At 47.6% G+C, this 14,063-nt stretch overlaps 1 protein-coding gene across 2 annotated transcripts in view; it reads right to left on the bottom strand.

Moving 5' to 3' along the window:
* The window catches only part of ATP2B2 (ATPase, Ca++ transporting, plasma membrane 2), a 296,412-nt gene extending 283,401 nt beyond the window's left edge, over positions 1-13,011 (bottom strand). For both annotated transcript variants that reach the window (XM_005870061.2, XM_005870062.2), the window contains exon 1: positions 12,968-13,011. The gene's annotated coding sequence lies outside the window, so the exon portion shown is untranslated. The remainder of the gene's footprint in view (positions 1-12,967) is intronic.
* Between the last annotated feature and the right edge of the window lie 1,052 nt (positions 13,012-14,063).

Below are 14,063 nucleotides of genomic sequence, written 5' to 3'. Positions count from 1 at the left end.
TCTCTCTTTCTCTCTCTCTCTCTCTCTCTCTCTCTCTCTCTCTCTCTCTCTCTCCCTCTCCCTCCCTCCCTTCCTCCCTCCCTCCCTCCAAAAGGAGCACAGCAGTGTTGGGAATATCCTTGGTACACTCAGTGACACTCTTGACAGCAGATGAGAAGTCTTAAAACTGCTTTAAAAATAGACAAGAAGTCATTTATAATTTGTACACTCATTGTTGGAATGCAAATGCTGCTGCTAAAAGCCTGCTTTCCTAAGTGGGCTTGTTAACCCATCAATCTGCTTAGCAAATCCTTTTCTTCTCTCAAGGGCAGGTAAAATCCCACTGCAAGAGTTCAAAACACTGAGCTCAGAGACTGGCTTCTGGGAATAAGGTATTATTATATAGTAACCATGGGGCCTGGGTAACCCATGTGTTCCTGCCCCACAACCAGAGATGCGAGGTTCCTGGCATCTCTTAAAAACCTGGAAGACTTCATGGGGTGTGTGTGGGGAGAGTCTATAGAGTTGATGTGTTCACAGATATCTGTTCTGGCACTATGGATTAACCCACCTTCTCCCTCTTCAGCCTTTCTAGGAACAAAACACAAACCAAAACCCAAGAAATAAACTTCTCAACTCAAGACTACAGAGCACAATGATCTTAGGGGTCCCTGGAGAGCCAGTGAGAGCCAGATGGGGATGCAACTTTGAGTCCTCAGCCTTTCCTTTCTTGAGACCTGCATGTTTGGCAGTGACACATCTTTCCTTGGGTGTCCCATGGGCATCTAAACTTAACTTGGCCCAAACCAGACTTATCATCCCTCCTCTTACTGCCCCTGCACACATCTCATCTCCAATTCCTTAACTTAGTGAGAAGCACCACTGGGTCACCAGGTGGGTCAGGGAGCTGGTGGGACACCCTGGCCTCCCCTCTCCTGCACTCTCCAAGTTCATCTCTGCATAGATTGGACTCCTCTCCTCTCACCCAATAGTCTTGGTCCTGGGCAGTATGACCTTCTGCCTGGACTCCTGTTATGCATCTTGACCCGCCTCTCTGCCTGTCATCTGCCCCACTCCAAGCCAGCTTCCCTATGGCATGTGGAGTGATAGCCATAAGACAAACTTCCCATCACTTCACTCCTCTGCACCCAACCTCAGAGTCTCCCCTGACCTTCCAGATAAAAGTCCAAATTCCCTGACTCATCTGTAGAGCAAGTGTGGATTAGGCATCACCTATGTGGCAGACCCAGCCTGCCGGCACAACGTAGAGTCTGGAACCACAGCTTTCCCTATGGCATGTGGAGTGATAGCCATAAGACAAACTTCCCATCACTTCACTCCTCTGCACCCAACCTCAGAGTCTCCCCTGACCTTCCAGATAAAAGTCCAAATTCCCTGACTCATCTGTAGAGCAAGTGTGGATTAGGCATCACCTATGTGGCAGACCCAGCCTGCCGGCACAACATAGAGTCTGGAACCACATTTCCTCTGGTGCCACCACTCACCATCCACCCCACTGCTAGGGTCTACAGTTGAGGCTGCAGATTACAGTCACCAGGTATAATTTGTTTGGCTTCCCTAGTGTTGGCCCCATGTTTGAAAGTTATGAGATTTCACATAAAAACCTAGGTTCCTGGCATCTCTTAAAAACCTGGAAGACCTGGCAATACTGGGCCAGCTTTCCTTCGCAACAACAATTGCTTAGAGCTGAGTCCTATTTCCCCCAGAGCCAGCAAGCACTTTCCAGTTGGCCACAGTCCCCACCCCTCCATATTGCCTTACACCCAGCCTGCTTCTCTCAGTTAGCTCATGTGTCTGGGTCCTGTGGATATTAGAACCTGCTCCTCCTGTTCCATGTCTAGTTTCTCCAGTGCATCTGACTGTTCTTGCCCTGACCTTTTGCCTCTGCTGGTACCTCTTCCTGGAATCTCCTTTCTCACCCTGTCTGATGAGGGAACACCCCCCCCCCCACACACACACACAACATCAAAGCACCCTTGTTTATTCATACTTCCATCTCCCCATTAGAAAGTGAGCTTCCCCCATCTCTCTACAGCATAACACACTGACTCCTCCACCAGACAGGCCCACAGGAAATCACTAGTGGGTGGATGGACAGATGCTAATAGTAACAAAACAACAGTGCTGGCCTGTGTGCAAGCTCTGGGCTAAGTATTTCACAGGTGCAAACTTATTTAACACCCAAAAGAACCCAATGTGGAATACAATTATTATCCCCAGTGTATGGTGGAGAGACAGGCTGGAGTGGGGTGGGGAGTGCAAAGCTGGCCTGATCACCACCCTGAGCAGTAGCCTTCTGCCTCTCTGTTTGGCTCAAAGTCCTTTCTTTTCACCCGATAAGTCATTGCCCAAAGGGGCCATGCTGGAAGGAAACTGGACAGTGGCTCCAGGAACCAGGCCTGGAGTGTCAGGAAAAGAAGTGCCCATGTTCCGGGAAGTCTCAGCTTTTCAGAAAGTGACAGGAAAGACTTTAGGACTCCACTGTCCAAGGTGGCCCCTGGCATCCAGGTCATCCTGAGCAGCCCTAGCACAGGGCTGCTGTGTCCAGTGGAGGAGTTCAGGGTTCAAGTCCAGGCTGTCACTCGAGCTGAATGAGACCCTAGACAGGAGATCCCAGGAGAGGCTGCAGACTGAAGTCCCCAGGTATATTTTGTCTGGCTTCCCCAGTATTGAAAGCCTTGGTTTCCTCACCTATAAAATGGAGGTAACAACCTCCAGGGCTGGAGTAAAGGTGATAGGAGACGATGCACACCAAGTGCCTATGCCCATGTTTAACAGATGGTGATGACGACTCTCAGCAAAGTCCCTGGGCAAAGCTGCAGTCTGCACCATCTAGCTCCAGGAGCTCAGCTGTGACTGGTGGGAGGAGGGGGGTGGATATAGGAGCCTGCACTGAGATCCTGCGATGGCCTTTGTGGAGAAGTAGGGCAGGCGGCACTTCAAATCTTCCTGCTACCGTATTAGGCTATAGTTCTAGATCCCTCTCCTTAGGTAACTCCTGTGGGTGAACAGGTGTGCACGAAGCTGTGGATATTGTGAGTGTGAGCATGGGGGCATGTATTTGTGTGTGTCTGGGTGAGGTGAATGTGTCTATCCTCCTAACATTGGTTTAGAACACCAAGGCATGCCTATGTGTGTGCTTGTGTTTGTACATATCTGCTATGTAAAAGACCTTCCCCATATGCCCACCCATGACTCCCTGAGGGCCAGGCCAATGTCGGTCTCAGTCACTGCTATATCCCCAAGGCCTGGCACATAGTAGGTGCTCAATAAATGTAAGTATGATGAAGGATTCTATACACACCCACACACACACACACACACACACACACACACCCCTCTATTTTGATAATTCTGGGATGAATTTCCAACTGTTTTTAAATGTACTGTCTCAATTCACCCAGAGACTGAAGTGCATCACTAGTGTGGTGGTCAGTATAGGGAGAGGAGAAACCCTACACCCTAGTTGGCCAGGCTTGGGCAGGAACCCAGTTCTATGCACTGGCTGTGTGACACTAGCTAGATGATTTGCCTCTCTGATCCTCTTGTGTGAGGATTGAATATGTCCAGACAGGGGAATGCCAAGCACAGTACAATGGAATTGTCTGTTCTGGTGACTTTGACCTGGGAGATCCCCCACACCGCCAGCACTGGGGCTTCCTACTAACCTTAAGGTCTTTTCCAAAGCCAAGCAGAATCTCTGGCCTCCTAGAAGAAGGGTCAATGGTGGGGAGAGGCAATGCTCAATTAACTAGTCTCTATTCACCCCTCCCCTGACCCTCTGCCACCCTGTCCAGGGTCTCCTGGCATCTAGCCAAGACATGAGGTCATTCTAAATGCCCAACTTCAAGCTTAGGCTCTGCACAGTTGCATTCCCTTTCAATATTTGGAAAATAAGCCCACAGTGGGGATGTGACACCTCTTTTTCATATTTGTACTCAATATGATTCCCAATATGAGGCTAAGCACACAGTAGGTTCAGGGTAAGATCTTGCTGTCTGACTGATGGCTGATATCACAAGTTCCGTGTCCACATGTGGAGTAATAGGAATCCAGCTTTGACTAGGAACCTCCAGAGATATTCCCACAGAGTTCATTACCTCCTCTCTCCCTCATCTCCCCTCTCATCAAGAGGCCCTATTGCCCACCCAGTGCGCTGCCCTCCTTTTCCCTCACAGTTGATCCTTCACCAGCCTTGCCACTCAACCTTAGAAAAGAACAGTGCTGCCTCCTGTTACCACCTCCTGACTGCACGGTCTCAGTCTAAAGCCTTGGCTTCCATGACTTTGAGGTCACGTTTTTCTCTTCAGGATCTTCCGGTATTTCTCCTCACCCTGTCCGTGCTATAGTAAATTGAGTTTTCTAAGATGCAAAAATGACCACGTCACACCACTGTTTTAAAGTCTTCAGTGCCTCTTACCTACCTGCAAGACTGAGTCAAAACACCTTTACCTGGCATTTGAGGCCTTTCATGATATGGCCCTATCGGACTCTTCTGTTTTCTGTAGCCTCTGCTCAGGCCTGATGAGCCCATTAACACACATTATTATATTTTTGTATGTCCATAACATCTTGGCTGCCTTTTGAGGAACTCTTACTCATCCTTCAAGACCCAACCCAAATGGTCCCTTATCTGAAAAATACTCTCTAGCACTCCAGTTAACCTCTTCCTGACTTGGACAGACCCTCTCCTTTCATATATCACATGACACTACAGTTATCTGAACAACCATCCTCCTGGCAAAACTAGGAGTATTTCTAGGTAGAGGCCTCATTCTAGTGCTCCTCGAACCCCCTAGTACCCAGCAGGGAGCCTGGCATGTATATGGTCCTGGCAAAGAATGAGGGAAGGAGCGCAGGTCCTTCGGGGAAGTCCTATAACCGCCTTGCTTTGGGTGCAAGCCAATAGCAACCTTCCTTCCCCAGAATTCTGGGCCACCTCAAGTGTAGACAGAGCCAAGTCCTGCTGCTACTTCATAGAATCACCAGGAATAGCTCTTGAGCTATTTCCTCTTTCAACTTCAGCAGCAACAGCTTTATCAGCTTTGTTTTTCTAGAAGTCTCAGAGCCCATGGCTCCTTCCCAGTCTCCATTGTCCACAGCACCTGCAGCCCCTCACTTACCTTTCTACGTGTGTCCTGGGCCAGCGCTGACAGAGGAGCAAACCTCTCCGGTGGCCTGGGCTCTTCTGCAGGGCGAGCAGCTGTCCGGAGCTCTGGCTGCCAGCATCAGAGGCGGACAGAGCCACTGCTGCAGAGCCCGCAGCCAACCCCCACCCAGGACTGCGGCTCTGGCAGCTGCAAGCAGCCTCCCGGCATTGATCAGTCCTGCTACTACGAGCCTCTTGGCAGGCCTGGCTGACTGAAACTGGGATCTTCGCAAGTGTGGGTAAAATGAGGTAGAAAATTAAAGTACTAAACTAAATTAAAGAACATATAACTAAAGGTCATTGGTGAGGGCGGACGTAAACCATTTGCCAACACAAAAATGTCACTGGACAGCGTGGAGGAAGGCCCTCTGACCGTTATGCAAGGGGAGGGGCTGCAGAGGGAGTTCCAGGTAGCTGAAGGTGAACCCTATGAGAGTTAACTCCTTTGCCTACCAGGTTTTTGGTTTTGTTTTAATGGGAATCGGTATAAAATTCACAACATAACGAACAGCAGAACTCACTTGAAATTTCAGCATCTTTTGATGTTTCAGGGCTGAGAGGTAACTATCACTGGGACACTACAGTGCCTTTGGTCTGTTCATGGGTGAGTTCATGGCCAGACAGTGAATGACCCCATAGAGCTCCCTCCCTCTCAACCCCCCACACTGTGCTGCTTCTGATGTCATCTCACATTCCCAATGGACTCATTACAGGTCCGGAAAAAGCTGTGACTCAGCCTACCCTCTCTGACCATTCCTGGTTCCTTTGTTTCTCCCTGTCCCCCCTTTTTTCCCTTTTTATGTCTCTCTCATCTATTTATCTATGCATCTATCCTTAGGAAAAGATTCCACTATTCTAGGCTCTGGCCCAAGCCTTCCTTCTAGCCTTGACCAATCAGTTCTGTCCTCTGGACTCTTAAAGCTGCTCATTTTCTTTGCTTAGTTTTGTTTGTTTGTTTGAATATATTTTATTGATTTTTTTACAGAGAGAAGGGAGAGGGATAGAGAGTTAGAAACATCGATGAGAGAGAAACATCGATCAGCTGCCTCCTGCACACCCCCTACTGGGAATGTGCCTGCAACCAAGGTACATGCCCTTGACCGGAATCGAACCTGGGACCCTTCAGTCCCCAGGCCGACGCTCTATCCAGTGAGCCAAACTGGCTAGGGCCCTTTGCTTAGTTTTTGAGTGGCCTCATTTAGGGGCATTTCCAGGACCTTGGGCTTTCCCAAGATTTGCCCAAGGGATTCCCCAAGTGGAGTCCAATGTGAACTGCATTTCAGGAGAGCAGGCCCCTAGGGTTGCAAAGACAATGGAGGAGAAAGGAGCAGCTGAGAGACTAGCTCAGGATCAATGTCGCGCCAGCCTTACAGACCACACCTGAGGGCGTGCACACCGGGCAGCAGGAGGCAGACTCCAGACTCGGGCTTGCGGTCCCATGGACACTGCTTCCCATCCTGCTCTGGGTGCTTATTGACTGGGTCATCCAGGGTAAGTTATCTGGCCTCTCTGAGCCTCAGTCTGCCTGCATGTGAAATGGAGAGAGCGATGCCCACCCCTTTCAGAAGTGGTGCAAGTCTCAAGTGAAGTAGTGCCCACAAAGCTCCAGGCATGGCACTTGCACATGGCAACTGCTCAAGAGATGTGCTTTCCTCTCTCCTAACTTCCCCTCCCAGGGGCTCATGGAAGATACTGAGAACTAGGTAGGGAAGTTCCAGAAAGCTATGAGATAGGACTGCAGCAGGTAACCAGGGGGCTTCCGTTAAGGCAAGCCAGCCCAAGTCACTCCCCTGCCTGAGTTCTCACATGCCCCCATCCCACCTGAAATTAAGCAAAGTCCTCACTATCTGTCTGACAATTCACCTCTCTCCCTGACCTCACTTCCTACCACTTGCTCCCTGCTCTATTTCTTGCCATCCTGGTTCCTCCATATTCCCCAGAAAGCCCAAGCCTTTACCTGCCTTAGTGCTATGCTTTTCCTTTTTCCTGGAATGTTCTAGGTTCTCATTCCTTTCATTCTAGTCCTAAAGGCCACCTCCTCAGAGAGGTCTTCCCTGCCCAGCCTCCAGCCCCTCCCCTCCTCTCTCTCCTCTCGCTGGCTTTATTCTCCCCGAGAGCCTTTCTGGCGTATTATACGTGACTGTAATTGCTTATCATCCATCTCCCTTAGTAGAATTGCAGCTCTCTGAGGACAGGGACCACAGCCGCTTGGTTTGCTGCTGTATTCCCAGTACTCGGCTTAATAAATATTTATCAAATGAATAAATATATGCCGCCAAGAAAACTGGCCAGGTGCAGGGAAAGGTTTCATACAAATGATATAATATCTCGTGGAATCTCTTGCTTTGCAGCTGGTTGATATAGGCTTATTACATAGATGTGGAAGGAATCACAAAGGGCTATACAGTTTAAACCCTTATAAAAAACATACTTTGGTAGCAGGTAACAAACAGATGCTCTGAAAGCAAAATGTGGCAGACCATTTACTTCAAAAGTTACTAAGAAATTAAAGACAAAAAACACGATTGAGAAAAATGCACTGGACATGGAAACTCCTTACTTGGGTTTAGTCTTGTTTCTCCCATTTCTGAGTTGTGTGACTTTGGACAAGTGCCTCCTCTCTGTGAGCCTCAGTTTTGTTATCTGCAGAATGGGAGAACGCTAATACCTACTGAACTGTGTCCCAGAGTCATCTGAGAGGTGGATGGAGCAGACCCATCACATGTTTTTTAGGTTACTCCTGTGTGAACCTCTACCAGGGCAGGAAGTCCCAGGACATTTGAGCAAGAAATAAAAAGTGAGTACCAAGCAAAACTCTAGGAATAATGATCAATTGTCAGTTTTCCAGGAAAGGTGCCGAGAAAAGAGATTTTGCTGAATCAGAGGAAAATGCTGAAACCAAGCTGCCATGCATTGTGGGGCCAGGTTTTCTCAATCATCCATCCCCTCCACAACTCCAAGATCCTGGGCTCAGTCCTGGGACCCAGCCTGAGCCCTAACACTGGGTCTCAGGCCAGTGGCCTCTTCTCAGCTGAGTGAGGTCCAGAGCAAACAGGAGGATGTGTAGTCAGATCCCCATAATATAGTATGCCAGTGCTCTAATGTGGGGGAAGCCCAAGAGAAGGAGTGACTTCCTAGGAGGTCAAGAAAAGCTTCAGGGCAGAGAGGCTCCATGAATGGGGCCTTAAAGGGTGCTTAGGAGTTTACCAGATTGGGCGTGAATTAGAGGAAAAGGCATGAACAAAGGCCCAGAAAAATGAAATAGCACTAATAACATCTTCCCAAATCTTCCTCTGGAGTGCCATTTATATATCTAGTACCTCATCCCAGCACTTCTGCAAAGCCTCCTAACTAGATTTTTCTGCTGCAGTCTCTCTTAGCTCTGTTCTCATTCTGTTCCACCTTTGCTCAAGAACCTGCTATGGCTCCCTATTACCTTTCACCTTAAATCTAAGGTGCCTGCTTGCCACTGGATGCCTGCATCAGCTTCTCCCTATCACTCTCAGTAACTTTTTCTCTCATTACCCACTGACATAATCAGCATTGCTTCCACTAACCCAAAAACCACACTTTCCATACCTGACTTGCTCATCCTATTCCTTCTCTCCACCATTGATTTTATAAATCAAAATAGTTTTTGAGTTGATGCTAAGAAAAATTATTTTTGAAGTCCATTTGAATGATTTAATTATTTATAGCTACCTCACTACTTAGCATAGTAGAAGTACATGAGAGTTTTTTAGTAAAATTAATTTTTGTGGACTGAACTCTTTTGCTCTAACCTTCAGCAGCCAATTGGTGATGGATGGGCTAAGCTAGGAAGGGTTATACTTTTTCTCTGGGTCCTGCTGGAGAGAGGGGGGTATACTCCTTGCATTAGGAGTCTGCATTATACTTCCCTGGGGACCTCTAGGCAGAGACAATGTCTTCTTCATCTATATTCCCCTGCTCCTACTCAAGCTTCAAGCTCAGTACTCTGCAAAATAGATAGCCACAGTCACCAGAAGTAGGCAGGCTGCCCCTATTATGAGCCGAGTTGTGACCCCAAAATTCATTTGTTGAAGCCCTAACTCCAGCAGCCCAGAATGTGATTGTATTTGGAGACAGTCTCTAAAGAGGTGATTAAGGTAAAATGAGGTCATTAGGGTGGACCTAATCCAATATGACTGATGGCCCTATAAGAAGGAAAGATTAGGGCATAGACAACACAGACCAGGGAAGAACATGTGAGGACATTGGGAGAAAGTTGCTATCTACAAGCCAAGGAGAAGGGCCTCAGAAGAAACCACACTTGCCAACATCTTGATCTTGGCCTTCTAGCTTCCAGAACTGTGAGGAAATAAATTCCTTTTGCCTAAGCCACGTAGTCTGTGGTATTTTGTTATGGCAGCCTTAGCAAACTAATACAGACCCCAAAGACAGTTCTAGGGATGGAAGACCACATGACATTGGCATTGGCTTTGGATAAAAAACGTTTTGAGAAAAAGAACTCTTTTGAGTGGAAAATGCCACTATATATTGCTGACTGGCACACATACATGCATATGGTGGGGGCAGAGAATTTTTTTAACTATAACTACTCTTTGTGATAATAATATACACAGTGAACATCCCACTGTGGGATATAGAAAATGCAGAAAAGCACAAAGAAGAAAATAACTTACCTGTTACCCTCCCACACTTCCCCACCCTCTCATTCTCTCTCTCCTTTTTCTACTTTGCTTACTTATGTTCCTTTCTACCTATTTTTAAAAATGTAGTTAGGATTAGTTTTGGCAATTTGCCTTTTCACTTAGCACTGGAATCTGAATATTTCCCCCTACGTTATTAAAAATTCATCTCAACCTTGCCGAAACCGGTTTGGCTCAGTGGATAGAGCGTCGGCCTGGGGACTGAAAGGTCCCAGGTTCGATTCCGGTCAAGGGCATATACCTGGGTTGCGGGCACATCCCCAGTAGGGGGTGTGCAGGAGGCAGCTGATCGATGTTTCTCTCTCATCGATGTTTCTAACTCTCTAACTCTCTATCTCTCTCCCTTCCTCTCTGTAAAAAATCAATAAAATATATTTTTAAAAAAATTCATCTCAACCATCGTATACAATGGCTGCCTAGAACCTTCCACTATCTACATGTGCCATGAGGGCATCCCCAATCCCTGCTATTGCACTCAGGGTGTTCCCTGTTTTTCACTGATAAAAAACAATGCTTCCATAAACATCTCTGTAGGTAAATCTTAGTATGTGTCTTGGGCTATTTCCTCAGGGCATATTCACTAAAAGTGGAATTACTGATTACTCACATTTTGAAAGAGAAACATTTTTTAAATTCCTAAAATGTTCTATAAAGTTATGCCACGTTGGGGGTGTAACAACTTCTAATCACACATATTAAAAGCTCCCTAGAATCTATGTAGTAATTTTAGACATCTTTAAAAAAAATACAAAAGGAAGAACAAAGAAAACCTACGTTATATGGCTATAGTCAATGCCAGAAAGTGATATCCATCCCTGGCTATGATAGTTGCCCTTCAGGTTAGAGCCTGAAAGGAAAGGGAAGGAGGTGGTCTGGCTATAATCACAACACTCGATAGAGTGGGTATGCATTTTACAGATTGGGAAACTGAGGCACAGAGAAGTACTGTCACTCACTTGTCCAAGGCTCCATACAGTTTGGGAATGAAGCAGTCAGGACTGAAATGCAGTTTTCCCTGGCTCTACCACCAAGAGTTTAACCATTATACCACACTACCCTAGGACAGGGTCTGTGGGGACAGGACGACTCCAGGATGGCTCCTAGATCCAGCCCAGATGTCCTGTTCCACCTTCTGATCTCACTGGCAACGTGAGGCACTGGGTGTGCAGGGCTGGGAGGAGGCAGGGCTGGTGTGTGCCTCACAGGCACATGAGCTAACAAGGCCCACCTGACCCCACCAGGTGATCCTCCGCCTGCTCATCTGGATCACAAATTCTCACTGACGCACTGACTGTTTGAGAAGAGCCACAGTGGTGTGACAGCCTAGAGAAGAATGTAGTAGCAGGTCAGAGCAAGCATAGATAGTTAAAAAGAGGAATAAAACCCTGTGGCAACGACGTAAAACTGTGAATCAATTGTTATCTGTATTTTCCAACCTTTTAAAAAAGTGACGTTGCTCTCACAGGCATGTGGTGGAAAAAAATTAGGTCTTTGAAGTCAGATGGACATGGGTTCCTATCCAGCCTCTCACCAGTTGTGACCTTGGGCAAATTGCTTCACTTCTCTGAGCCTCAGTCTCCTTACCTGCAGAATGGGGAGAAGCATTCTGTTTTGTTCTCAGGATGAACTGAAGTAAGAGATTCCCATCACATCCTTAGCTCTGTGCCTATCATGGGACAGGGACTCAGCAAATATAAGTTCCCATACAATTACCACCTTGCTGAGCCCTGGAAATGCAGAGTAGATAGGGCCCCGCTCTTGGAGGAGCAGAGTGGGGAGAGGGAGAAACAATTATATTCTGAGGTGATAAGCAGTTTAACAAAGGGACAAACCAAGTCCACATTATTTTCAGAAAATAATTTGTCTCTTTAGCTCATGACCACAGGAAAATCAGAGGGGGAGGCCACATTCACTTTTGATAGATCTTTATTCCTTCCTGAGTATCACCTTTTACTTCTCCATCAAAAGTTACCTGTTCCATGTCCCAGTTCCCCAAAACCTGTTCTCTGCTGGGGCCATTCTGGTCAGACAATTTCTACAATGGACATGGGTGCCCATGGGTTGCTGGACCACTCCAGGTAGCATTCGGGGGTGGGGGTTGGGGGATAAAGTAACACATACTTATTACATAAAACTTGGAAAACAGAAAACCAACTTAGAAAACAGAAAACCGAAATTGCTCATATTCTCATAACTTAGAAATAACCACTACTAACCTACAGATGACATTTTGATGGAAGCTTTTAAAGCATTCTCATCTGCTCCTAAGGAGTGACACAGATGGTGGCAATTTGGGTGCTATGGCAGGTCATGGGGAGGGGCACTGGTTGGGGAAGGCTCTATTCTATCAAACACAGGAGCAAGCTTATTCCACCTAGGAATGAAGCCAGGTCCACACAAGCACACACCGTGAAGGACAATTTCTTAGATGTTGCTGGGGAAGTAGGAGCCCCGGGCCACTGGCAGAACTCCCAGGCAGTGCCCCAGGCAAGGGGGGCTGTGTCCCCAAATGTTCATTTGTAAATGGATGGACTCACAGTCATTAAGCTCCCAGGGGACAGGCCTCTTCAGGCTCCCAGGCTGGGCTCAGGCCCTGGGCACATTACTCCTCCTTCTCAAGTACCCCCTCCCCAAACAAACAAAACTTCCATGATGGTGTTAAAAGATACTAAAGGATGAATGATTGATATGAGAGCCAGTCCGCACAGAAACATTGCTCTTTATCTCAAAAGGACATTTACTAATCCAAGTGCACCTCTATTTGGTGGAATATCACACCGAAGTAAAGATGACAACACCCAGGCTCTGTGGGGACTGGAAAGGGGCAAAGTCATACATGCAGGAAATACGTCCAAACTGCAGCTTCCAATCAGCTTGGAGCTTCCCTCTTCCTCCCTAATACCTACAGGCCCACAGGTTTTGGGGAGTGGCTGCTGAGAGCTCCAGTATTGGAAAGGTGGTCGGAGCAGCAGGGGTGGGAAGATAGGGGGTGGTTGACTGTACAGACAGGTGGTTTGCAAACCACTAACAGCTCTGGAGCCACTAACGACGCTGAAGTGTTCCCACAGCTATGGGTAGGGAGCCTGAGTCCGCCCAGGTGAACCAAGGGTCTTGCTCAAACACTCACCTGTCTCCTGGGCTGCTTTCAGTCTGGCTCCAGGTGTGGGAAACCTACAAGCAAAGAGATCAGAAAGGCCCATCAGAAGGGCTTGTATTTTATAGGTCACAAACTGGTGGCCAGGGATCCAGATCTGGCTGTTTCAAATTTAATATTTGGTTAAAATTTTAATATTTGAACTGATCCCAATATTTAGAAACCAAGGGATTTCATGTATTAGTCTCACTTTCTGAATCCCTTGGGGAGCGCTGCACCTCTGGGCCGAGTGCCAGCAGGGCTGGATCCACATGGGCTACCCCTGTAGGCCCACAAATGCTCCTCTATCCCAACCTGTCTGCCATCTCCCTCTGCCCCCTGCCTGGAGTTCAGCCCCTGCTCTGGTGTCTGCCCTTGACCTGGAAGCCCAGCATGTTCACCTTTTACCCAAAAGGTGCCTGGGCTCCCACCCTCCCTTCCCTTTTCCTGCTCCAGACACATAAACTGAGAAGTCCGGAGGGAGAATGCCAGGACAGTCCCTTGGAGAAATCAAGGGAAAGAAGATTGGGGCAGACTCCAGACAAAGTTTAGATGGGGAGCCCGGCTGCCCCCTCTCCAAGGTCCCTTTCCAACATTCCTGCTCTGCAGCTGTGGAGATGAATCAGACAGAGTCCTGAGGGTTTAATAAAGGACATCTTGACAAAGGCATGGGCAGGAGAGGAGAAGTGAGGGTTCCTTTGCTACCACCCCTAGTCTGGAAGGGGGTGGGAGGAGAGAATGGTTTCCAGACCCAGGCACAGAGAGGGCTGCGTGGAAGAGACCTCGACAGAGTTGTTACCTGTGGTCAAGGCATGCAGCCAACTCAAGGTGACTCTGAGGGAGAGAGCGAGCTGAGAGACTAAATACCCTAACGTTTCTCCCCCCTCACTCTATATCAGTGATGGCGAACCTATGACATGCATGTCAGAGGTGACACATGAACTCATTTTTTTGGTTGATTTTTCTTTGTTAAATGGCATTTAAATATCTACACTAATAAAAGAGAAACATGGTAATTAGCATACGACCGCTACCCTTCCCATTGGCTAATCAGCATATCCTTATGCAAATTAACTGTCAGCCAAGATGG

This window comes from Myotis brandtii, unplaced genomic scaffold (assembly GCF_000412655.1).
Source record: "Myotis brandtii unplaced genomic scaffold, ASM41265v1 scaffold312, whole genome shotgun sequence".
NCBI classification, from domain to species: domain Eukaryota; kingdom Metazoa; phylum Chordata; class Mammalia; order Chiroptera; family Vespertilionidae; genus Myotis; species Myotis brandtii.
This window is presented reverse-complemented; position numbering and strand designations above follow the sequence as displayed.